This window comes from Vicia villosa, unplaced genomic scaffold (genome assembly GCF_029867415.1).
Source record: "Vicia villosa cultivar HV-30 ecotype Madison, WI unplaced genomic scaffold, Vvil1.0 ctg.001947F_1_1, whole genome shotgun sequence".
In the NCBI taxonomy this organism is placed as follows: Eukaryota; Viridiplantae; Streptophyta; class Magnoliopsida; order Fabales; family Fabaceae; genus Vicia; species Vicia villosa.
This window is the reverse complement of record NW_026705785.1, coordinates 1-27,213: the sequence shown is the minus strand read 5'-3', so window position 1 is coordinate 27,213 and position 27,213 is coordinate 1. Positions and strand designations below refer to the sequence as shown.

General features: G+C 34.7%; 1 pseudogene; it reads left to right on the top strand.

The window, feature by feature from the left end:
* Positions 1-11,042: 11,042 nt before the first annotated feature.
* LOC131637221 (5S ribosomal RNA) lies at positions 11,043-11,167 on the top strand (annotated as a pseudogene).
* The last annotated feature ends 16,046 nt before the right edge of the window (positions 11,168-27,213 follow it).

Below are 27,213 nucleotides of genomic sequence, written 5' to 3'. Positions count from 1 at the left end.
CAATTGGTGGTTAGTGTCCACACACACTTTTCCTCCTGTTCAACAGTCATTCTGACCATATACCCCTATGTTTACGGTCTGAAGCTTCACACCCTGCTTTATCATATTTGGACTTGACACTTCACTGTAGAACACCAAGTATCAACTTTATAATCCAAGCTTCTTTCATTTACAACCCTCAATAACCATAATGTTTCAACATCATCTAAAACATCAGCTTCTTAATACAGAACCCAATCAATCTGGTTCTTAATACAACATCCATATGACTTAAGATTTGCATAGAAGTCCTTGACATATGAAGAACTTCATAGATCACGCCTTCAACAGCTAATTCAGGCCGTCACACACAAGAACACCACTAAAAGAGATAAGCTCTCAAGCAAATCCACACAACCACATAAAGAGAATTTTAGATTCTCAACACTTTCTAAATTATGATGTTCAGACTGTAGTCCTTCTCACACAAGGTAGGACATTTTGTCTGACATTCTTCTTATGCTTCTTCTTCTGTTTCTTCTTCATGACAACCAGTCATGACATCCAATTAAATCAGTGGCTTGATCTTTTACTTCATCCTGATCAACATAAACTTCTTTGGCTGAACAAGCACAAACATCTAAGATGATGTTCCAACATCTTTTAAGACATCAGTCTCAGTCACACATGCTTCAACATTATTTACTATGGTTCTAAAGACAACCTACACAATACTTACACAACTTCCTTTCCTAGAACATAAGAGGAGACTCAACTTATAGGCATAATTACTTGAAACACCCATTTACAAACATAGAGAATCAGACCTCTATACTGGATTACTCAAAACATAAGACAATCGGTGTTCATGACTCTAAACAGGACTCAATTACTTGTACTATCCATAGAGACAACATACCTCTATATTGTATGACTTAGAATAGAAAACCTTTTCAATATCTTTGCAAAAACAACTGCAAAGAAGGACCCCAGACATAACAATGTCTGAACACTACCCTTATTCCCTATGTTTGACACAAGTTGACAAACATAACCTATATAGACTCTAGACTTACCCATATCCGAAAGAAGGACATTAAAGACACAAACAAGACTCAAGAGAAGAGAAAAATAAAAAGAAAATAAAGACTCTAGAAACCTGAGAAACTTAAATAACAACCTAGACTCTTAGAGGTAATACTTTAATAAGAACTGCATCAGGTGAATTTGTGCATTGGTTGGAATATGCACTAAGTCAGAGCAAGTGATACACACCATCAATACATGTTTTAGATGAAAATAATAAGAACTATCCCTGCTGGTTTCCAAGGATAAAACATGTCTTGAGTTATGTTGTGACTTCTTGTTTGACATTGTTCTTCTGTCTTGAAAAGACTAGTCTTTGAAAGACTTTCTATATGATTAGAAGCATAATTAAACTGTCCTTGCTGATCTCCATACTCTATACTCCCCCTGAGATATAAAAATTAAGTACATCTTTGATGTTGGTCCTTATAATACTTGAAGCATTCTTTATTTGGAATTTACCACAGTTTCCAAATTAGGAATCCTTAGTTTACTTTCTTATCAACCTTCTTCAATCTCGGGTGTCTTCAACAATTGTGATGTTACATCTTCATGTAGCATATTATCTTCTATACATCACATACTTCATCTCTTCTTGATTCATATTTCCACACAGTTATCACACAAATATCTAGATCCCATCAAGATATTTGACAACATCTATATGCATCTCCTAAATTGAATCAACTCTTCAAATAATCACCAGATAATGTTGCCACACGTCCTCAACTTGTGAAGATCATAGTGAAATTTAATATTGACATTCAGTTTACAATATACCATGAATCCTTTAGACAAACACTCAGCTCCCAACTGAGTATATGCATTTTGGTATTCGGGTTACATACTAATAAATACTAAGTCTTCCGTCAAAGTACCTACCAGTTGGTCAGTTAGAACTATCTACTCACACTAGACTATCCTGACTGATTACTTCTTCACACTTACACTTACTTCCAGGAAACAACATATACATTCCATGATATCTCATCCATAACACTTAGGGGTGACATAGGAAGCACAATAAACACCACCTTTACAGCCAAAAATCAACATAACCAAGGAATAATATGAGCCACATCTCAATAAGCTTTTCTTCAAACTTTCATTCTGATTTTGAGATGATGGATGCCATAGTCTGTACCTACAAAGGAGATTCCCTCAACTAGGTTTCTGGAATTGACTTACTTATGGCATGACACATAAATATGCAGATTCTTCAAAGCAATCTGTTTCCCTTGATTCTTCAGACAATACCCTTCCAATATAATATTTTAGGTAGTCAATACTCAGGACCATTAATCACTGTGGTTGGATCATAGTATTCAGCTCCAAATAAAATCTGGTCATGAATAAAATTCCACATATCTAGTTAATTTGATCATAAGGATATACCAGATATAAGCTCATCTTGATTTCTCATAAAGGGACTGTAGATAATACCTTTCTGAATCCTTTTACTTGCATTGAGCTCAACTTCCGTACTCCCATAAGCTTAGGTCAGAAGTAAACTGACATTTGGAGTAGAAAACTTTGTTGATCGTGTCTTGATCAACTAATACACAACAAATGTCTCCTCTTCTAGATCAGGAGTAAGTTCCAAACATATGTACTCACACTACATTTTTTTAGCACCCAAAACATTTATTCTTCAATTGGTAGTTGCATACCAGTAGTAATAATGATCTAACATCCCATAGAACATCAGTTCCATCTTCTAGGAACACATTATCCTTGATAATCTTCAACGTCTTAAAACAACTTGCAAATGTATATGAGAATCATTGATCAATTGATACTCATTAACTCTATTAAAAAATGTCTTTGTGAGCGGACTTGAGAAGGACTCAAGTATCTTTGACACTTTAATATAGTTGAAAAATCTGCCAAATATTCTATTGATAAAAATATAACCCTAGAATTCTTCTAGCACTTTGAGGGTTGTATCAGAAGCTATGCAATGGAATATAGCCATATTTCAACAGAATTTACAAAATGCTTACTACATAATTCAATTGTAAGCATGACATCCAAGGATTGAAAGTAAATTAACCCTACAATACGCTTACTTCTTCACCAAGCAATAAACTAGACCTAGCCTATATCTTGACCAGATGGAAACACATAAGCACACAAGTTACCTTATCAATATCTTCACTCCCGTATGAAGGTTTTGAAAATCTTCTTCTCTGTGCTAAATATAAGTTGGACAATTTAATTCATATTCTTCACTACCGCATGAAGTCTTTGAATTTAACCCTCTTTATTCCAGCTTCATTATCTTCTTTCATCAAGAATATACAACGACTCTGGTTAGGTTGGTCTAGTCTTCCACAAATAGGTCCTTCCTCTACTTGAAGAGACCATACAATATGAACACTCCTTGTTCAAACAATCTTCTACCTTGTACACAACCAGAAAGTATCCCCCATGGATCTCATCCAGAAACAGACAGGATGTCTGCTCTAATACCAATTGAAGTTCTGGTGACATCAGACTCAGATGTCATATAAGGATATGTTGACATCTGATCTGACATTATAGAAACAGACAAGGTAGGAATACAAATAACAGTGCAGGAAAGCAATAAAAACACAACAGAATTGTTAACCCAGTTCGGTTCAACCAACCTACATCTGGGGGCTACCAAGCAGGGAAGAAGACTCCACTATCAGTAGTATTATTTTATGTAAACAACCTCTGGTTTACAGGCAACAACCTATGGCTACATAATCACTACCCAATGAAATCCTTACCTTATAAACCCATCTAAGATAAGAGAACCTCTGCTCACTCCCTAGTGGTACCTAAACATGCTACAAACCCTTGCAACATACAAAATCAGTTTGGAGAGCATCACTCCAAACACAAAACAAAAAAACTCTTTGACACAAATAAACTTGGAATTGCTTCACAGCTTCTTCCAAGTACACAACTGCACTCATTGCTTCACAGCTTCTTCCAAGTACACAACTACACTCATTGCTTCACAGCTTCTAAGTGAGTAAAATAAACCTCTTGCCTACAGGATTTAAGGCATAAATCAGTGACCATCTAACAATCCGGGTGGTTCACTTACACGTCTAACCCTAAAAACTACATATTTCTAAAACCGGCTAGCTCCCAAACTAGGTTACAAAGATTCCTATTTATAACCTATTCCTAACTAGACTTGGACCTTCAATCACAGCCTTATTTGCTATTATAAATAAGCAGAAAACTTCTGCTAAAAGTTAGGTCTTCAATCATAAGTTTCCTAAATTATCTCCATAACCAGAAATTGCATAATCTTCAATATTCTGACTTGATTCTCTTGACCTTTAAACCTGCGCCACATAGGATTGCATAATATTCCATAGAATATTCTACATCTGTTGAGTACATACTGAATCTTCATATCTCAGCTCAGCAGGCGCGATGTCATGAGTTTCTGCATATGACATCTCATAAGACATGTTGCCACAGAACATGTCTTAACATTCCATAGGACATCTTCTTGTTGTACCCTGATTTGTACAAATCGCAGCAAACAATATTCTTCACTTCAATTCTCTGCTTCTAAAAGTAGGACTTACAGTCTTTGTTATGGAGATCCTGAGCCTTGGGCCTAAAGAACATAAATTAGGATTAACCAAGTTATTCTAATTTTCACAAATCAGGGTGCTAAAAATCAATCCATGGCTTGGTCTCTTACTGATATACAGTCAGCACATGATAGTTAGCTTCCTAAAATATAGCCTGAGATAAAGTAGGAAACATAACAGAAAACAAAACAGCCCATGCTGTCAAATACTGATGTCACAACATTGAGCTTGACATCTAATAAAATGTGTATTAGCTAAAATCACTTCTCCTGCAGAAAACCACACATGCATGTCATGACATCCGTTAAGACATCTAAACTCAGAATTATGTTTTACCATAAAATGCAGCCAATCAAAAACATCCGCAAAATATATGATTTTACTATGTTTTCATAGTATTATTAATGAATGTAATCAATATTATTATTAATTAAAATATGTTTAAAAGCATTTATCTTCTCCAATTTTACAAAAATAAAGCTTTGGTCATTCAATTTTAGGGTTAATGAACTTTTTCGTCCCTTTAAATATTTCAAATTTTGTTTTTAGTCCCTCCAAAATTTTCCTTCAAGAAATCGTCCCTTCAAAATTTTTCTTCCAAACTATTGGTCCCTAACGTCAAATTTCGTAGCTAATCAGTGGCTAAAATCGTAGCTAATCTCTAGCAATTTTGACGTTAGGGACCAATAGTTAAGATGGAAAATTTTGAAGGGACGATTTCTTAAAGAAAAATTTTAGAGGGACTAAAAACGAAATATGCAATAATTAGAGGGACCAAATAGTTCATTAACCCTTCAATTTTAAAAGCCAACTTTTTAATGTTACTTTTAATTTTTTGAATTTGTTATCTCACTCTATTTTGTTGACAAAATAGTGTTTGGTGGACAAATTTAATATTTGTGTTTTATTTTAGGGACATTTTTATTGAAGTATCGTATTAAATTTGTTTATATAAGAATTGTCACATCTATAAAATTGAATATATATATATATATATATATATATATATATATATATATATATATATATATATATATATATATATATATATATATATATATATATATATATATATATATATATATATATATATATATATATATATATATATATATATATATATATATATATATGAACATCTAAGATTTAAAAAAAATATAATTTATACTTTAAATATTTAAAAATCAAACAAAAAATAAATCACATTAAGTTTAATATGATTATTTGTTTAATTAATCATTTAAAATCAAAATACATATAGTATTATTAAATAAACTTATGTCTCAAAATCAATTTAAAGTTGTGTTTGGTATAATATATTTTAAACTTTTTTATAACTTATAACTCATAAACTCCTATGAGAATAAAACACTTGTTTAATTATGATTTTTTATCACGTGTTTATAACTTAATTTATTATGTTAGATAGTTTATTTTTTATACAATATTTTAACTAACGTTTTAACTTATAATTTATCATTTTATTAATTAAAAAATATTTTTATGTCTCTTTATATTTATTAGCTAGTTGAACAGTTAATTTTATCAAATATTTTAATTAGTTTATCAATTATCAGCCATCAATCATCGATTATCAGCCATAAGCCATCGACTACTAACTAATTTATCAATTAACCACTATTTTTATTAAAGAAAGTCTAAATTACGCTGCAAATGCATGTTTTCCTAATTGTAATGATTTATTATATTTAAAAGGCTTAAATATCTTAGAAAATAAAACTTAAATGTCTGATACCTAGAATGTGATGGTTTGTTATATTTAAAAGGTTTAAACACGCATTTACTTTTTAAAATGAAATTTTGATTTCTCAATTTAAAAAAGGGTTAGATATACGTTATCCCATGCCATATTTGCGAATTTTGATTTACCCCCCATAAAAAAATTAGTGATTCCCCCATACACATTTCTAGATTCCCTAAAAAAAACACCTTGATGCAGAATTTGGTTCAAAATTCTCTATAATTGTCCTACATAGGCACTTAGGTTTTGCCGACTGTGCTTTCTTTGCCATATTGGACCTTATTTAATGTTAGGATTCCACCTTCTCCTTCTTCTTCTATCTATTCATTACTTTTTTTCCTTAAAACAAATTTCTTCTATCTATCTTTCTTCCGTCTTAGATTCGAGAAACCCTAAAATCTAAAAATGGTTGGAAGTAACAGTGTTGGAAGAAGCAACTCCTTTGAAATTTCAACCGTACCCATGTGTGGATGTCATCGTCCGATGAAGATGTGGGTCTCGAATACTATTCAAAACTGTAATAGAAATTTATAGAAATATCGTAACGCATGGGTAAGCGCTTGAATTCATTAGTTTTGCGGAAAAACATTTGTCACACTGTGATTATTGAAGGTTATGCCATTAATGTTGTTTGTGTATGTAGATGAGGAATAGTTGTGACCTGTTTATTTGGGATGATGAAGTTTCTCACTCCACGAATGAATTCACAAAGACTGAAACTTGTTGCAAAAACTGTGATGTGGTTATGGTGAATTTAGAAATGACAGCAAATAAGCTAGAAAAAGCCAAGTTGAAGATTATTGTTATGAAGAGGAAAAATTTCCATTTCAAGATGGCAATTTTGATGTCTTGGTTTATGTTTGCAGTATTATACAAGTTTATGTAATAGGAAGTTTAATAGGAGGTTTGATGTATATTATGAAATTATGTTGTAATTCACATTGCTCTAATTGAGTTAATTTATGGAAGTTTGTCTTTTTTTGTCATTCAATAAAAGTGGTAAAAAGCAATTAGATTAACACTTCATAAGTCATTACATGCTAACATAATTCATTACAAAAGGGGCATAAGCCATTACAAAAGGAATAACAATAAAGTAATACATAAAGAATCAAACAGACATAAAACCAAGTCATAACTTAAGGACATTCATACAAACATAAAACTACTTCTTAATTTTCTTATTTGAATATTGAGATCCATCGCCTTCTTGTGTCAAAATACCTCCCTCTTCTTCTGTAAGCAAGCTTACACCAACTTTTTGGAGGTAGTTCCATTAACCAAATCCATGCCTTCAGGTCTACCTGCTTCAGCTCATTCATCTTTTGCAACCATCCCTAAATAACAATTTGATTTTGTAGCCCCCATCATCAGATCTCTAATTAAAGATCCACCCCCAAACCTTTATTTTTTAAAATTCGCATACAAATGCCTTAGGCATAACCTGTGTTTTATCCTTTCAAACATTTCTTTAAATACAACTACCAAACCCTGAAACATATATTGTAATCAGTACATAATAACAATTGTTTATTTAAACATAATGACATTAATACACACCTTTTGTTGATCAAATATAAACATATATCTCTTGTCTTGTTCAACACCTGCCATTAGTAACTCAAGAAACCACCTCCAACTGTCCTTTGTTTCACTCTCCACTACTCCAAATGCCAAAGGGAAGTACCGGTCATTGGGGTCCCTACCCACAATAATTAATAGTTGACCCCTATATTTTATTTTCAAATGGCATCCATCAACTCCTACAAAGGGTCTGCAACTTCTAATTTTTTTATAAATATAATTTATGAGATTGACTATTTTTATGTTATTGATGTTGTTACTCAAAATTTAAATAAAGAACATTTTAAAAATATTTTTTTATCAAGCGCTCATTTTAAGTATTAGAATAGGGTCTCTCAATTGTCGTTAATTAGGAGAAAACAAATATATTCGGGTTAATTATATTCAATATCTTGATCGGGAAACTAAAACGCTGGTAATAAGGAAAAAACAAATATGTATAATATTAAAGCACAATGCATATCAGGTGTGATTATACAAGCACTAATGCACCGGATCCTGTCAGAACTCTGAAGGTGAGAAAATACACAAGAATAGAGGGTTGAATTGTGTATCCGATAATTATTGCTTTTCAAAATAGCAGCTTCTAAATCTGACCAAGTTCAAATTCTAAGCTAGAGTATGCAGCAGTGGAATAGTTCAAAGTGTAGAAGCAATAAGTAAATCACACACAACAATTATCCTGGTTTCTCTATAACGAGAGTAGTCCATTCCCCTTGTCACACAAGAACTTTTCACTATAATCAAAACCTGGTTACAATTTTCTTAGACACACCAGTCCAAGACTTCCTGCTCAATCACACTAGAAAGAGACTTCCTTTCCTGAACCAACTGTTCAGTAATTCCTACTCTATTACTCTAGAAAAAGACTTCCTTGCCTAAACAAACTGTTCAGGACTTCTTTGCCCAATCACACTAGAAAGAAACTTCCCTGCTCAAACACTCAGTCAGAGAATTTTACAAATTCTAAACAAAATGTTTAGGATTACAACAAGATGCATGTGATATACAATCAGAGGTACAAATAACGCATCACATGCAAAGATCTTCGTTCTTAAGATTTCTAAGATATATAAGTGTAAGAAACTCTCAACAGTATGTGCAGCCACAACAACTATATACAAAATCTTAGAGAGCGAAACAATTCTTGTTGGGTTTTCTTGTTGTATATTCGTGTTTCTTCTTTTTAATATTCAGCTCCTTATATAGAGGGAACAAAAGAGATATTGGAAGCTTGCTTGCGCAAATGTCTTTGCTGAAAAAGTAGTTTCCAAGAGAGAGATGTTGGAGTTGGTACTACGAGGATCTTTATCTTCTGAATAAATTTTTTTATCCATTGTGTCTTTCTCAAGTAAAGCGTCCATAAGCATGCTAGAGTAGACTGAAAAAACCATGTCAAGATGCCTTGAGCCTTGTGCTAAAAACTTTAGTTGACTTTCTCCATAATTCTAGCAGTTTGATAAAATGTAGCTGCTTTTGCATAGAGTACGGACAAGTGGACATTGTACTGTGTTTCCAGCAAGGCGCTTGAAGTTCTATTTGAATATCAGAGGCTGGGATAATTTTGGCGTTGAAGTTCTATTTGAAAATCAGATTTTGATCCAATAAAATTTGAATTGTTTCTTCTTTAGGATCTATTTAACTTGGTTACAACCTAGCTAAAAACCAACTTAATGATCCTGCACGCTTAAGCAAATGTTAGTATACCCAATCGTTATTTAAGTATTTTTTTTATCCTCAAGACTTCCTACTCAATCACACTAGAAAAAGACTTCCTTTCTTGAATTTAATGTTTAGTAATTCCCGCTCAATCACTCTAGAAAGAGATTTTCTTGCCTAAACCAACTGTTTAGGACTTCCTTGCCCAATCACACTAGAAAGAGACTTCCCTGCTCAAACACTCAGTCGGAGAGTTTTACAAATTCTAAACAAAATGTTTAGGATTACAACAAGATGCACGTGATATACAATCAGAGGTACAAATAATACAACACACGTAAAGTTTGAGATTTCTAAGATATAAAAGTGTAAGAAACTCTCAACAGTATGTGCAGTCACAACAACTATGTACAAAATCTTAGAGAGCGAAACAATTATTGTTCTTGTTTGGGTTTGCTTGTCGTATATTTGTGTTTCTTCTTTTAAATATTCATCTCCTTATATATAGGTAACATAAGATATATTGGAAGCTTGCTTGCACAAGTGTCTTTATTGAAGAAGCAGTTTCCAAGAGAGAGGCGTTGGAGTTGGTACTATGAGGATCTTCATCTTTTGAATATTTTTTTTATACAGTGTGTCTTTCCCAAGTAACGATTTCATAGGCATGCTAAAGTAGACTGAAGAAATCATGTCAAGTCGCCTTGAGCCTTATGCTAAAAGCTTTAGTTGACTTTCCCCATAATTCTAGCAGTTTGATAAGATGCAGCTGCTTTTGCATAGAGTATGGACAAGTGGACATTGTACTATGTTTCTAGCAAGGCACTTGAAGTTCCATTTGAATATCAGAGGCTGAGACAAATTTGGCATTGAGGTTCTATTTGAAAATCAGATTTTGATCCAATAGAATTTGAATTGTTTCTTCTTTGTAATCTATATAACTTGGTTACAACCTAGTTAAAAAACAGCTTAATGATCCTGCACACTTAAGCAAATGTTAGTATATCCTATCATTCTTTAAGTACTTTGTTATCGTCAAAATCCAAGGAGTATGAACAGATTTTGTTCCAACAAACTCTGTAGTTAAGAGTGCTTGGGCGAGAGTAGTTCTAGGACAGGTGACCTAATAGGAAGTCCTTGTGTTGCATCTTTTTTTGGAAATTTTGTAAGGAGTTCTTTTTATTTTTGTTAATCGGCGTAAGATATTATCGCTAGTAAGAATAAAACAGAAATATTTCTGTAAATTTTATTTATTGGTGTAACAAATTATCGCTAATAAGGAGAAAATAAACATATTCGAGTTAATTTTATTCAATTTGTTGATCGAGAGACTAAAACGCTGGTAATAAGGAAAAAATGCACATGTATACAATTAAAGCACATTACATATTAGGTGCGATTAGACCAACACTAATGCTGATGCAACAGATCCCATCAGAACTTCGCAGTTAAGTGTGCTTGGGTGAGAGTAGTTATAGGATGGGTGATCTCCTGGAAAGTCCTTGTGTTGCACTTTTTTTTGCGAACTTTGTAAGGAGTTCTACCTTAAATACTTTAATTGTTCCAACTTTCTTCCACTATTGACAAGAAATCTGTATCCTCTAACCAAGATTGGAAGAATTTGAACAACTTGGGGACCCTAATTGAGATTATTTGCTCTAATCCAAATAGGGCCTTGGTCTGAGAATTCCTTATGACCAAAGAGTTTCCCTTTTAAGCTCCACTTATCGATAAGGCTTTATGATAATAATAATAATAATAATAATAATAAATGGTCCAATCCTACTCATTGAAGACCTAGAGTAGTTAAACTAAGTGAATTTACTACCTACTGCTTGGATGTCAATCAGATCCATCTCGGAAATAAAAGCTGCAAATTCATTCATCTCAGAAAAGTTGGAATGAGAACGATCACCTTTCCTTTCACATCTAGACTTGATGGAGTTAAAATATCCTCCAATGCACCATTCTCCAATTAGAAATTGGCCTTTTAATCTAATCAACTTCTCCCATAATTTCCTTTTAGTGGTGATTGTGCACGATGAATAGATGTTGACCAATTAAATAACTAACTCCTTATGTTCCACTTTGATCCCCACAAACTTGTCTCCTTCGAAACTGAAATAAGCTTTGAACAAGTTAGATTTCCACATAAGTAGCAGTCCCCTTGATCTTCCTGAAGAGTTTTTTATCGTACAACTAATATTTGTGCTCCCCCAAAGCGGATACACCATGGACTCCTGAAGAACTTGAATTATTGTTTCTTTATAACATACAAATATTAGCTTTTCCAAAAGAAAACAAATTATTAATAAAGTAAATTCATTGGGGAACCTTTTTCTTAACTTCCTTCAATCTAAGTGTTTCTCTGTATCGATTCTCTTGCCGCTTAAATTCTTCCACATAAAGACGACCGTTATCATCACCCCTAATACGTAAATCATCAGCTCTCTTCAAAATCTTGGTGGCTAACACCTGATCATCGTTTACCGAGAAGCAAGAATTCCATCGAGTAACATCACGGTCATAGATTGAATTGCAGCAGAACAAATTCCCATCGAAAAACATGTCAATTGAGGAAGAATTGGATACAAATTGACGGAGGATTGCTGGAGTGGCGGGGTTTAAGGATTTGGAATGAACAAATAACCAAAAAAGAAGGTTAAACAAATGAAGGATTCAACGAGCGAGAAGATTCTAGAGACTTCTTAGAAGAAAAACCCAGTTCCCCTCAAGAGCTTACATTTGTGCTTGGTTGGGCCAAAAGGCTTGGGGGATCCAGAGGCCCATTAACAACCAATTGGAGATCCAAGTCCTCTTGTGAGCCCAAAGGACTTAGACTAACTCTCTCCAAAGTGACCGAATTAATATTCCCCATATTGATTGACTTTGGGGGAAAAATCTTTTTTTACAGCTGGCAGTAGTATACTAGTATGCCACTCAGCACTAGGAACTGACTAATTTGTTCTCACGATAATAACCTTTTCTTGACGAAAGTAAAACCCAGTATCGCTTTCCTTCTTTTTGGCAACGAACTACACTTGATTAGACTGATTGATGTTTGACTTACCACTAAAAGGTTTACTCCTAACTAGGGAACCCCTAACTTCCCCAATGTCACCATCAAGTCTGACTTTACTGTTAGCTCTTACGTATCCGGTAATCTCTTCATCATCCTCGTATCCGGTAATCTCTTAACCACGAAAGTCAAACCGTTAATCAAAACCTCCAAATCTTCTTTTAGACCCGTCATGCACTTCATTCTGATTGGAATATGAGCAACGTTCTTTTTTAAAAGTTGCCTTGTGTTATAATATGCACATAGAAACTCACCCAAAGGAGCAACAAGACTTAAAAAAATGATTTCCAAACTTGGCAGGGAATGCCATAGCAACAGACCCACATGACTCTTTCGTTGTCCACCATAAAAGGGTGCCAAGGGCAAACTTCCTTGAACCACTAGACACTCCATTCCATCTTGGATCAACGTTGATAAATATATTTCTACACGTTCCTCCAACAAGTAACGATTTGATATAAGTGGAGAATTATCCAACCGCGTTAAAAACTTCTTACATATTATAAGTCATTCCCAGCTTAACGAAGTGACCAGCAAAAACTTTTATAAAACAAGCCATGTCTTCTTCTTCCACGTTGAGCTTTCCCCTCCTTATGGACTCGAGGTTAGGGCAAGGGTTTGACTTCAAAGCTTCAGCGTATGAGTTTCCTCCCCATGGCTTTACAAACTCGAATCTTCCATTATTCATAACAAAATGAATAGGCTTGAGATTAGACTCTCAAGTACCAACTTCACGCAAAGATTTACGTCTTTGAAACATGGGCAAGTTAACAAAGATCTTCATGTTGCCTATAAAAATGCTATCTAACTTGGTTGCTAAAATATCTTCATCATTGTCATTAAAAAAACTTGACGAAACCATACCTTCTTCCTATAATATCTCTTTTTCATGGGATGACAATTTTGTCAACGCCACCAAAGTGTTGGAACTCTTCACCTCCAAGTCCCTTGCTCTACTGTTATTGTCCCACCTCGTCTTTCTTAGAAACTCTCTTTGGCGTCTCCTGACATGTTTCTATTCCCCCTCTTCTATCCTAACAATTGAAGAATTCATGTTGACTGAAAATATTATTTTGGTAAAATACCCTTTTTTGTCCCTTAACTATACCCCAAGGTCCATTCTGGCCCCTTATCTCTAAAAAGTGTCAAAGTGGTCCTTTAATTGTTCAAAAAAGGACCACGTTTGTCTTTTATGTCAGCTCCGTTTGTCAAAGTATGTTAAAAGTCTACATGGAAGTGACACGTGGATCTGACCAATTATTGTGACGGATTTAGCGTCGGAAAAACAAACGCTAAAAGCTATTTATGGATTTTAATTATTTTTGTTCATCTTCTTCCCCAAAATTTTCCTTTAACAAATCTAGAAATTTAATGATAACAACAAAAACCCAGAAGAACAAGGTAAGAAGTAAGAACCATAAGCCACTACTTCAATTTCAGTTTCAATTTCAATTCAACACCATAATCATCCTTTAGTAAGTACCAAGAAAATTATATGACAATGAACTATACAACAAAGAAAATTGCAACACGTACTTGCAAAGTCACACGTCACTATTGTTGATTATTTGAATTCTTTTATGAAAACTAAATTTCACCATATATCATAATAACATAAAGCAATCATCTCAGTAATGGATTTCATCAATTATACAAACCTCTATTTCATTTTGATCATTCTATTTAATTTTCTAGATTTGAGTGTTTCCATAAACACAATTACATCAACTAAGTTTATAAAGGACCCTGAAACTCTAAGCTCCAAGAGTGGTAACTTCACCTTAGGCTTCTTCAGTCCTAATAATTCTACGGATCGTGATAAAGAGGTTTATGCAATTATAGTTTCTAGATCTAGGGTTTCAAAGGACAAACACAAAACTAAGAAGAACAAAAGAAAAGACAAATAAAATTCTGAATAATTTCTCTACTCTTCTCATTAACCAAAATACCCTTAAATACAACTTAAAGATTGTAGTAGGGTTTACTAATGGGCTCATCCCAATACAAGGAATTAAAATAAAACATGCTAATATTAATTAACTTATTTTGAGATATAATCCTCCATCCATATGGGCTGTCTTGTAATTCTTTTGGGCTTGCTATCACTACTGCCTGGCCCAAGAATAACCTTGTCCTCAAGGTTATGGGTTCCCAATTGGTTGGGCTGAACAAAGGAAGGAGCCCATTTGTTAGAACTATCCATGTGATGGAAATTATGACTCTGTGTGGATACCGTTGGCGCGTTTGAATTAGGATTGGGAAAAGATTTATTTACACGTGAAAGCCAGCTGTCATTGGGCAGTGTGCGGCGAATGGTGGAAAGTTGTGTAAAGCCATCTGACGATGGAGAAACTGAAGAAGACTTAGGATTCTTATCTGATGGTGGGAGTGTGTTTAACGTCTCTTTTGGTACTGCGCGTTGGGAACTCGCGAAGTCTTGAGTAGACACTTCAGAGTTAGCTGGCCAAGGAGTGATAAGAGGAGATTGCATGTTAGATTTATCTTGTACTCTCTCGTTCGACTTTCTCTCATTTTCTTCTTCAGAGTCCTTTGTTTTCTTTTCAACACTCAAACCTTGTGTAACACTTTGTTGAAAACCCTCAGTAACACTTTGTTTCTCTTCCTTTTGCACCGAAATGTTTGTGGTGTGAGTCAAACCATCAGTAGCCTCTGTGTCAAATAATACTTCCAGATCTGTGGGGATGGGTCGATAATGGAGTTGAGGGTCATGTCCATGATAAGATTTCAACTGTGAAACATGGATGACAGAGTGGATGCGTGAGGAGGGAAGGAGGTCGAGATCGTAGGCTACCGCTTCGATACGGCGGCGGACTTTAAAAGTGCCGAAAAATCTAGGGGATAGCTTCTGTGAGACACGGTGGTGGACTGGACTTGGCGGTACGGTTGAAGGCGGAGGAGGACTAAATCTCCAACTTGAAAGGTACGATATATTCTTTTCTTGTTGCCTTGTTCGCTCATCTGTAACCTATTTCGCTCCAAGTTTTGTTTTAATGTACTGAGTATTTCTTGTTGCTGTTTCAGAGTAATGTTCAGATCTGGAACCATGGTCGTGTCTGGATGATTGTTAGGAAACAAAGGAGGTGGTCGTCCGTAAAGCGCTTCGAACGGAGACATTTTGATTGACGAATGGTATGAAGTGTTGTGCCAATACTCCGCGAGGTATAAGTACTTAAACCATTTTTTTGGATTGTCACTAGTAAAACATCTGAGATAAGCTTCCAAACAACGGTTTGTAACTTCAGTTTGCCCGTCTGTTTCAGGGTGGTATGCAGAGCTGTATTTTAGTGTCGTGCCTTGTGCTTTAAAAAGTTCTTTCCAAAATGTACTTAGAAAGATGGGATCTTTGTCTGAGACTATTGATTTAGGAACGCCATGTAGTCGACAAATCTCGACAGAAAAACGCTGGGCCAAGTCCTTAGCAGAGTATTTCGTAGGTAGAGCAAGGAAATGTGAGAATTTGGTGAGTCTGTCACAGATGACCCAAATGGCTGTATGACCATAAGAAAGAGGTAGGTGTGTTATAAAATCCATACTCAATTCGTCCCAAACAAGTGATGGTACTGGCAATGGCTGAAGGAGTCCCTGTTTCTTCTTTGGCATGTATTTACTCTTCTGACAAACTTCACAAGATCTAACAAATTCTTTTGTTTCTTTGTATATGCCAGGCCAGAGGAATGAAGATAAAATTCGAGCTAGGGTTGGCTGAAGGCTTGAGTGTCCCACAACTGGTGTTGAGTGGTACTCTGCAAGGATTGCGGATCTGAGGTTTGGAATCGGAGGTATGTAGATTCTTTCTTTAAAGTATAGAATACCGTCTTTTTCTTGGAAAACATTTTGCATTGAAACATCTGTTAGTACTTTGTTCATGAGATTTCGGCCTTCTGTCTCTGTTTTGTAGAAATCCCTTAGTTGTGAGAGAAGTTTAGGTACTAGTGACGAGATCGATAGGAGTATGGCATCCTCTTCTGTATGACAACGACTGAGAGCATCGGCAACCTGATTCACTTTACCAGGTTTGTAATGGATTTCAAAATTAAACCCTTGTAACTTTGCTGCCCACTTCTGTTGTTCAGGAGTTTGTATAGTTTGAACTAGGAGGTTCTTTAAACTCTTTTGATCAGTATAGATTAGGAATTTCCTTCCAATTAAGTATTGACGCCATTTTTTTACAGCTTTGGTTATAGCATACATTTCTCTGACATACACTAAAGAGGCTTGAAGACGGTTGCACATTTTCTTGCTGAAAAATGCTATTGGGTGTCCTTGTTGAGATAGAACAACTCCAACAGCAACTGCCGACGCATCAGTTTCCAACACAAAGGTCTGGGCGAAATCAGGAAGACGCAAAACTGGTGTTTCAGTCATTTTTTTTGTAATATTGTAAAAGCTTGCTCTGCTGATGTACTCCAATGTAACTTAGTGGAATGAAGTAAATCGGTGAGAGGAGCGGCGAGTGAGGCGTAATGACGTACAAAACGTCGTTAAAAGCCGATGAGTCCTAAAAAACCCCTGAGTGTCGAGAGTGAACGGGGCCTTGGCCACTCTAGTATAGCTTTAATCTTGTCTGGATCTGGGGTTACACCATCTTTTGAAATAATATGACCTAAATAAGCAACACTAGGAGTAGCAAAAACACACTTTGATAATTTTGCATAAAACTGATTAGCAACAAGTAATTCTAAAATCAATTTTAAATGCTTGGAATGATCTGAAATGTTAGAACTATAAATCAGTATGTCATCAAAAAAAACTAGGACAAACCGTCGGAGATAAGGTCGAAGCAAGTTGTTCATTGCTGACTGAAAGGAACTAGGAGCGTTAGTTAAGCCAAAAGGCATCACTAAGAATTCATAGTGTCCATCAAATGTTCTAAAAGCATTTTTGTGAGTTTCCTCTGGTAAAACCCGGATTTGGTGATAACCAGATCGTAGATCGATCTTAGAAAAAATAGTTGCAGAACCCAATTCATCAAAAAGTTCAGCAATTATGGGAATGGGAAAACGATCGCGAATTGTCACAGCATTTAGTGCTCTATAGTCAACACAGAAACACCACGTACCATCTTTTTTTTGCACCAATAATATTGGGGAAGAGTAAGGGCTGTTACTAGGTTTTATGGTACCCTCTTGTAGCATATTCTGTATGATTGAGGTCATAGCATCTTTTTGGGAATGAGGGTATCTGTAGGGTTTAACATTGATGGGTGGTGTGTTTGGGGCAATAGGGATTTTGTGATCATGAGGTCTGGTGGGAGGAAGGCCATGGGGTTGTTCAAAAACCTTGGCATATGAATGAATAATTGTGGAAATTTCTTTAGGTGAGTTTGGTGGTAAAGAGTGAAGGGGGTCTGAAGGTACTGGTGTAGCGGGGAAAATCTGACATCGAAGCCATGGGATTGGCTCGAATCAATATTCCGTTTTTGAAATCGCCACCGCGCTTTATTTTTTCAAAGGAAAAGGGAAAAGAACGTAAAACCCAAAGTTTTGTTTTTAAAACAAGAAAGAGAACTCAGGTTCGGGTGTTGATTATATGAGGGGAAGGTTTAAAGCACCCCTCATATCCGTGGTACTCCACGGGAACCTTTTTGAAAATCTGTGTGTGTGTGCTAAAAAAGGGTTTGTTTTATTTTTAAAATAAGCTCGGCAAAGCGTTAAGCTTTGGGTCTACATACCTCCTTGGTGCAATGGAGAAGTCAGAGCTAATGTAGTTCCGCTTTTGGGAAAAAACGTTTTAAAAACGAATAAACACTTTGGTGTCATTAGAGAGAAATACTCAGCCATTGATCTTGAGCATGAGAACAAACAAGTTCTTTGCATCGCAAATGAAAGAAGGGCTCCAACTCGGATAAAATCAACGAGTATGCCACTAGCTCTCTCACGCGGAAAAGATCTCGTTATTATCAATCAATTTCAAAATCGTGGGGTATAACCACTCGTTTCGACAGTTAACGGTGTCTAAACCTTTGAAGAAAAGCCACTAAGGGCGAAAGATATTTTTTAGAAAAAAAAGGTTTTGGAAAAGGTTGCAAACATAAGAAGATTTTTGAAAAAGGGAGAAGATTTTGAAAATCTAAGAAGTAGGAGGAGATGAAGAGGCTAACCTAGTGCACAAAATAAAAGCTAAGGAAAGAAACGGTCTAACCAAATAAGAAGCCAACACTTGACATTAAGAGCCAAGGTAGTTTTCCCATCCTTTGGATTTATCAATACCAACACATTAACACTTTGGGGATCCAGATGAACTTATTGTCTTAGCACCACTTTGCATTAAGCACATTAAGGTTCTGACGAAAATCGGGCAGAGTAACGGCTGTTTTCGGGTAAAATCCTTATTTCAATGCCTTGGAATTAACCATCAAGGGCTTTCAAGGAAATACCTGCACACAAAAACATACAACAGCACAATGCCAGACAGACAGAACAATCATAGGATAATAATAGAATAGGTCCAGAGGTACTAGGTCCATAAGTCCGAATCTCCAAATTGCTAAGGATAGTAACCGATAGTCCAAAGAGAGCCTTATGTATTTTTTAGATTTTGGTTATTTATTAGTGTTTTAGCAAGAAAAGTAAAGTATGGTCCAAATGGACAAAGAAAAATGACGGAAGCATAAACATATGTCCAAGTGGACAAAGGGAAAATGGCGGAAAGTAAATATGATGAAATGATAAAGTAAAGCGATAGAGCGAGAAATATAAAGAGCGGTAATATAAAGAGCGGTAATATAAAGAGCGGTAATATAAAGAGCGGTATAGTAAAGGTGCGGAAATTAAAGTTAGTTGTTAAATGTTAAAGATAACCATCTTGAAACTTGTCAAGTATGTTATCAAAGTTAGTAGGAAGATCTATGGTGAGTGAATGATGTACTCGGATTTAAAGTCAATGGGGCTTATCAGAAGCTTGATAAAATCATAGCGACTACACGATAAAAACCTCCACAAGTCTTAAATCAACCGCATACAATTCTCTTCCATATTTGATCTTTTATCGAGTCGGGACAAATGTAGGAGAACTCTCCATGTATCAAGATCATCAATGAAAAGAAATAAGAAGGAGAAGAAGAAATGATCTAGCCTTTATCAAGAATCCATAGAATTCTCAAGATATTAAGACTTTCATCGATCAAGAGAAAATAAGATGAAAAAAAGATAAGAATGAAAACAAATTGATCTAGTCTTTATCAAGAATCCATAGAATTCTCAAGATATTAAGACTTTCATCGATCAAAAGCAAATAAGATGAAAAGATAATAAGGAAAACAAATTGATCTAGTCTTTATCAAGAATCCATAGAATTCTCAAGATATTAAGACTTTCATCGATCAAAAGAAAACAAGATGAAAAAGATAAGAATAGAAACAAATTGATCTAGTCTTTATCAAGAATCCATAGAATTCTCAAGATATTAAGACTTTCATCGATCAAAAGAAAGATAAGATAAAAATAAGAATGAAAACGAATTGATCTAGTCTTCATCAAGAATCCATAGAATTCTCAAGATGTTAAGACTTTCATCGATCAAAAGAAAGATAAGATGAACATAAGAAATGAAAACGCAAAAGATAATCCACTCACACTATCATTAATATCATTCATCTAATATTATGGATTAGGTCATTTCAAACCTATCAACATCCTAGATCCAATGATATTAATGAAGTGGAGGAAGTAGGAAGCCAAAACAAGCATAAAAAAGGCAAAAAACCACATTCTGCCAGCAGGAAATCGATTTACCTCTGTAGGAAATCGATTTCCTGAGTGCGGAGTTCAAATTTTGGAAAAAAATAAGGTGGAAATCGATTTCCTACAGAGGGAAATCGATTTCCTGCACACAGCACTCAAAAAATCAGCATTAGGAGGCATAAAACTTGACTTAAGCAAACATACAAACACCTTATGATCACACATCAATTGGAGCACGAATTTTCCATCAATTCACCATCAAATAGGACCAATATAGCATCAAAGATGCATCACACATAAGCACAAAAGAATCACATTATGATGGATGAATAAAGATGAAGAAAATTACCAAATCTTGAACAAAACTTAGATCTACTTCAAGAATCACCAACACAAATCTTGATCTCTCAACAATTGAAGAAAAAAGAGTGAAATGGATGGTGGTTTAGCTCAAAGTTTGTGAGGTTCAAGATGTGACTCACAAACTTTATGAAAGAACAAAGAGCTTTGGTGAATTTGGTAGGGATGAGGAGAGAAATTGCAAGGGGTTTTTTGGCTCTCAAAGCTTGAGAAATGAGAGAGGCAAGGCCTCTATTTATAGAATTGGAGCAAGAGTAGTGGCAATTTGGTCATTTTGTGTTTGGTAATTAGCTTGTGTTTAATTGATGATTAAAGTGGTGTTTAAATGATAAGAAAAGGTAAAATGAGGTTTAAGTGGGTTTAATGAAGGGATTAATTTTGATGAGGTGGAAAATTGGTAAAATGATCAAATAAAAAGGTGCCAAAATGATGTCAAGCTTCCCTCCTTATATTTTTTTGAATTTTGCCTGAAGGAAATCGATTTACCCAAGAGGGAAATCGATTTCACTCTGTTCCAGAAGAGAAATTGGCGCAAAATACACTAGGGAAGTCGATTTACCCAGGAGGGAAATCGATTTCATGCTGTCCAGAATGTGATTTTGGTGAAGATTGCTGCAGGGAAATCGATTTACCCAGTAGGGAAATCGATTTCATCAGTAAAAAATGTGAAAAATGCCTTGTTTATTGCATGTCTTGGCTTGGTACCTACAAAACAAAAGCCTACTGTTATACCCCAAAATTTGCCCACACATTTTTTTAAGAAAACTCCAAACTGAAAATTAAGAGTCTCATATAATCATGGATTTTTATTTCAACAAATATCCTGACATATGAAATACTTGGTTTTTAGAATTTTTCTTATACAGTAATTTAGCTTGCAGTTGAATTTATTCTTACGCAAACGCCAAATACTGTTTATTACTTCACACATGCTATTTATTTATTTACAGATAAATAGTACTGACGCAATTGGTACAGAGTTAAATCTTTTTGCAGGCGCAGAATCAGGAAACTCAGACTGTACTGGTAACAAGTAGATTATTCTTATCTTTTGTTTCCCGCTAATTTTTGTACTATATTCCATTATTTTCAAAAATCTTTTCAAATCTCTTTTTCAAAAAAATCAAATCTCTCTTTTTTCCAACACTATCTCCACTTTCTTTCAAATCTTACTTCCACTCAAATTTTCCTTTTGTACGGAATCACACTATTCCCCAACGTCTCTATCCTTCTTTCCATCCTATAAATACCTCTCATTCTTCCATAAAATCTCACATCAAACTCTAATTCATTTCTCAAATTTCCACTTCATAATCCATCTTCTCTTCTTCCCTAACAAGAATGGCAAAATGGATAGAGACACTACTTCTTACAGTCATCACCATTGCTACGGTGATCATGACTTTCTTCTGCCTGCATAGTCCTGAGGAGTGTGGACTTGCAATGGTTATGCTCCCAATCATCTACATGTTATTGTTCATAGCATGGGTTATCAATCGTCATTCTTAAAATTTGCCGTATTTCTTATTTCTTAAGTGTACCGTTTATTCGTCGTACTGTTCAATATAGTATGTAATATTTGTACTGTCAGTATTAAATGCTTAATTACTAAGATAATATTTTGTGTGTTTTCTGCCAGTCAAATATTCATATTTCTGTGCATTAAATGATTTTCAGGGTTATTATCGGTAATTTTGCCCGCATACCGTAAATATCAGTTATTTATTATGTCTGTGTTTTTCTAACAAGTCATGTAAATAAACTTTCATTTTTCACATAAAAACATAAAACAAAAACAACAAAAAAGAAAATTAACTTTGACTGTTGATTTTTCACTTCTAACTGCTACATCAATACCTGGACAGTCAGTCGACAGCCAAACTGCTGGCAGTACAATTCTCAGTGTTTTGTACCATCAATCAAATCAATCTTTCACAATTCAAAATTCCAAGATTTTTGTTCAAGAAGTCTTCTGAATATCACATGATTAGCAGAGACTCAACACTGCACAAAAATCAGGTACGCTTAACTGTCTCCTACACAAACAGTCCCTAATCAGGGTTTTTCTTGTTTTTACAGGAGCAACAAGTTTTTGAGAGCTCAAATGGATTTCATATACATCCATACATCTCAAAGTACCATCATACAAATTTTCAAACTTCAATTCACTCAGACGCACCGTCAGCAGCTCAAACAGTCAACAGACGACCCGTTTGACCAAAAAAGTCAACAGACAGTCAAAAATGAATTTTTTTGTCAAAGTCCATATTTTGTCAAAGGATTCATCATTTGATCATTGGATGATCATAATTCATCAAGGAAAGATCAAAAATCAACAAAACCCTAAGATTCAAAATTAGGGTTTTTGCCTGAAAAGTCAACTCAACTTTGACTGATCATAACTCTCTCATCCTTCATCCAAAAAATGCCAACCAAAGCTCATTGGGAAGGAAATTCAATTATCTTTCAAATGCCATTGATCCCATGGTCATTGGATTCACCATTTGAAAACTATGGCCAAAGACATTACAGGTCATTTTCAAAATCAACAAAAAGACCCTTTTTTCAAAAGGACACACAAGGAGAACCAAAAATCATTTTGATATGAGACCAAAGACATTGGTTAGAGGACTCTTTGAGGTTTCCAAAAAGTGCAAGATCTCCTTCATATGACAAAAATTGAAGGATTTACACCTTGTTGAAGTTGGCTAAATTTTGGGAAAATGCATGAAATCAACATTGCTCAAAAATGTTTTTTTTCCAAAAGGTGCCAAGTTTTTATGGTCCAAACATCTTTGCCATGTTACTATGGGCCTCCCACGACCAAGACAAATCCCACTTCTATATTATCCATTTTTTGACATAATTTTATCTTATTTTAAGATTAAAATTAAAGGAAAATTGCAAGGATAATTAGTAGCTTGATCTCTAAGCATGACTCACCTCCAAAGTCTTCAATTTTCTGCAGAAGATTGGTGTCCAAGGCAAGAGCATTGAATGGAGTCAAAGTTGGTCAAAAATTCAAGGTTTTTTAATATTAAAGAACCAAACTTTCAACAAAGGCAACAAAGCTTCTTAGCTTGAGTTCCAAGCAACTTTGGGCTATAAATGAGCTATCATACTTCAGCAACAAGGGGAGCCAAAAGAGAGACACGAAATATAGCAAGAGCATAGCCAAGAAACCTCTAAAAATTCTCAAAATTCTCCAAACTTTGTAATTTTCGAATTATATATTTCAATCACTATCAATACAAACCAATTGCTCTAATCATCTCCTGGCACTTAATATAGTAAGTTAGAAGCAATAATCATGGCTATATACTCATAGAACTCGTGTTTAAAAAATAACATATTCATGCATATTATCAACTTTTGATATCTATACTATAAGCTTATTTAAACAAAATCTAATGCCTTTGCCATCCCTTTGAGATCATATGGGGTAGATCTAACGTCTAACATGTGAGTTTAAAGCCCAGAATCGTGGGGTGCCATGGTTGAAGCTTAAAGCTTCAACCTTTTCGTTTTCATACTTAGCGTGATCAAATGAGAAAACTAACCTCACCATTGGACTCAGGAGGTCATCTTTAGTAGATCTGGGCCATTGTGGTTTTTATTTTCATGCGTTTTTGTAGGTTTCAAAAAATCCAGAAATTCGAAGGTGGAATCCGCAGGTAAAATCGCAGGTAAGTCCACAGCTAAATCCGCAGGTAACTTGGAGAAGATGATGAATAGTGTAGTTGAACGTTTGACTGCACGCGTGGACAAATCTTGCTTCTCCATTGGCCAGTTTCGGCGCGTGTGGACCCCATCAAGAGTTTGAATTCATTTTGAATTCAGTGCATGCAGTCTTATCATTATGTCATGTTCTCTTCAATCTGGGCCATAGATCTTCATTAAAAAATGAATCCAACGCATCACAACACGCAGCCTATACCATGGGCTTCACTAATTTCCACACCAGATTAGTATCCTTTTTAATTTTCTATTTTATTTTATTTTTATTGCAAAAATAATTAAAAATAGTTTTAAAATCCAAAAAATTCCACAAAAAATATTTTAAACTTCTAAAATAATATATTATTTTCTGAAATAAAAAATATTTTATTTTTCTTCAAAATTTCAGTATTTTACATAATTAATTAGTATGTACTTATATATTTGCTTATTAATTATTTTAATTAGTCAAAAAATCATAAAAAAAATTGTTCTTTGTGTTAAATATTGTTTATATATTATAAACTAATTTTGTACATATTTAGGATTATTTTTCTCATTAAGTTTTAATTATTTGTGTAATTATTTGCATAATTATGTTTTAATTAACTTAAATCAATTTCAAATCAATTTCCAAAATTCCAAAAAAAATTAGTTTTGTTTTAAAATTAATTGACAAATATTTTGTACATATTTTAAACTTTATTTCTAGGTTTAAATCCATTTTCATCTTTTTCTTCATTTTAATTTAATTAATCATGCATTAATTATATTTAAAATAAATCATAAAAAATCCAAAAACATGCCTTTTATTTCTTGCAATTTAAATTCCTAGATAAATGTATAGGATGTCAAATTCATGTAAATAGGCTAGTTTACATTTCCCGCACAATCGATGTAATAGTGTAGATTTACTTTCCGCACTTTACATTTCCGCACTTTAATTTCCCGCAAATATAAACTGCGTGTATGTCAAAGATAAAACTGAACCGTTAGATCACTAACTTCAAAGATAAATATCTGAATCCAATCACAATCACACTTGCACCTCTTCAGGTAATCCTTTCTCATTCTTTCAAAATCAAAGTCAAAATTACACTGTTTCGAGTACAAAATCGAACCTTGCTTTTATATCCGATGACAGGATAGATTTTTAAAGGAAACAAGGATAAAGACCTTATAACTCAGGGTAGACCTCCTAGTTTGCTTGCTCAAATCAAAACAAACAAAATTCTCATACACTGCTGTTTCTTTCAAAACTTTCCAAAAAGACAATACTTTGTATACATCCAAACACGGGTTATTACAAAGTTAACGTTCTTTTCAAAACATCTTTCGAAAGATAAACAAGCATTTTGTATACATCCACACACGGATCATTACAAAATTCAATTTACAAAAGTATTTGGGAGCCACATATGAGCAATTTCATAGCAATCAAAAATGATCAATCAACAATTGAGCTAAGCAAACTTAAGAGCCCATGGATAACCATGGATACAAAGGGTGCTAATACCTTCCCTTTGTATAACCTACCCCCTTACCCAGAATTTCTTAAAGGTCTTTTTTCTGTGTCTTTTATAAACCTTTCCTTAATTGGATAAAATAAAAGGTCGGTGGCGACTCTGTGATATTTTCAGAAATGCGAAAGCATTAAGCGATAAAAAAGAGTCAGTTCACGTATCTCTCCAGAGCAGAGGTATGGCCCGGTATTGAAAAAATCGGAGGTCCACAGAACTGGCGACTCTGCTGGGGATTCAATTTCAAAAACAAAATGTTTTCAAAAGGGGTTACCTTAAGAGAATAGGTCGATGTTTTCAATTGATTGATTTGATTGCTTTATCTTTCAAAGGTTTGCTTGGGTATTTTGCTTGTGTGAAAGATTCTAACCCGAATCTCGAGATACCTTAAGTATATGACATTAGACCAAGGAAACTGTACGGCATGTACCGATACGGTTGATCTGGTAGTCATCGTTAGTGCGATACTTTGGTTTATACTGATGTCCCTTGAAAACGATCAAGGAGTATATTAGGCTTCCGAAGTGTCATTAAACACTAATTTGTCTTAGAACCTTTTTAGTTGAACTTGACTTGTGGCCTTTTAAGTGGCTAGCTTTGAAATTGATCGAAGTTAGTTATCCTCGAGGAATATTTTGATCGGCCACTCGAGCGCCGTATTGAGATGTTACTTCCAAGGATCATAGAACCCGAATCCAATTCTAGGACATATTTTAACCAACTCAACTTCAGTGGGGAGGGTATCACCTATCAGCTCCATGCAAGCCTTTAAACCTAAGGCTATTGTTTGATTTGTTTTTGTGTGCCACATGTTTGCATCATAAGCATATCATTTTTGCACCAGACACTTTCAAGGATCAAAGAGTTTACCTTTGTTTTTGCAGGTAATGGCTCCCGCCACCAAAGATTACATCCGAATCAACATCTCAACGATACCATCTGAGCTAAAAGACTTGGTGTCAGAATTCCCCAGGAATGTTCAATTCACTGAAAAGCATGGTCACCTACTCCATTTGGTTACCTCAAAATTTGAAGAAGACATGATACGGGTCCTGTTCCAGTTCTTTGACCCTGAACATCATTGCTTTACCTTTCCTGATTACCAGTTGGTACCCACTTTGGAAGAATTCTCTGAACTAATGGGATTGCCTGTTCGAAATCAATTACCTTTCACTGGTTTAGA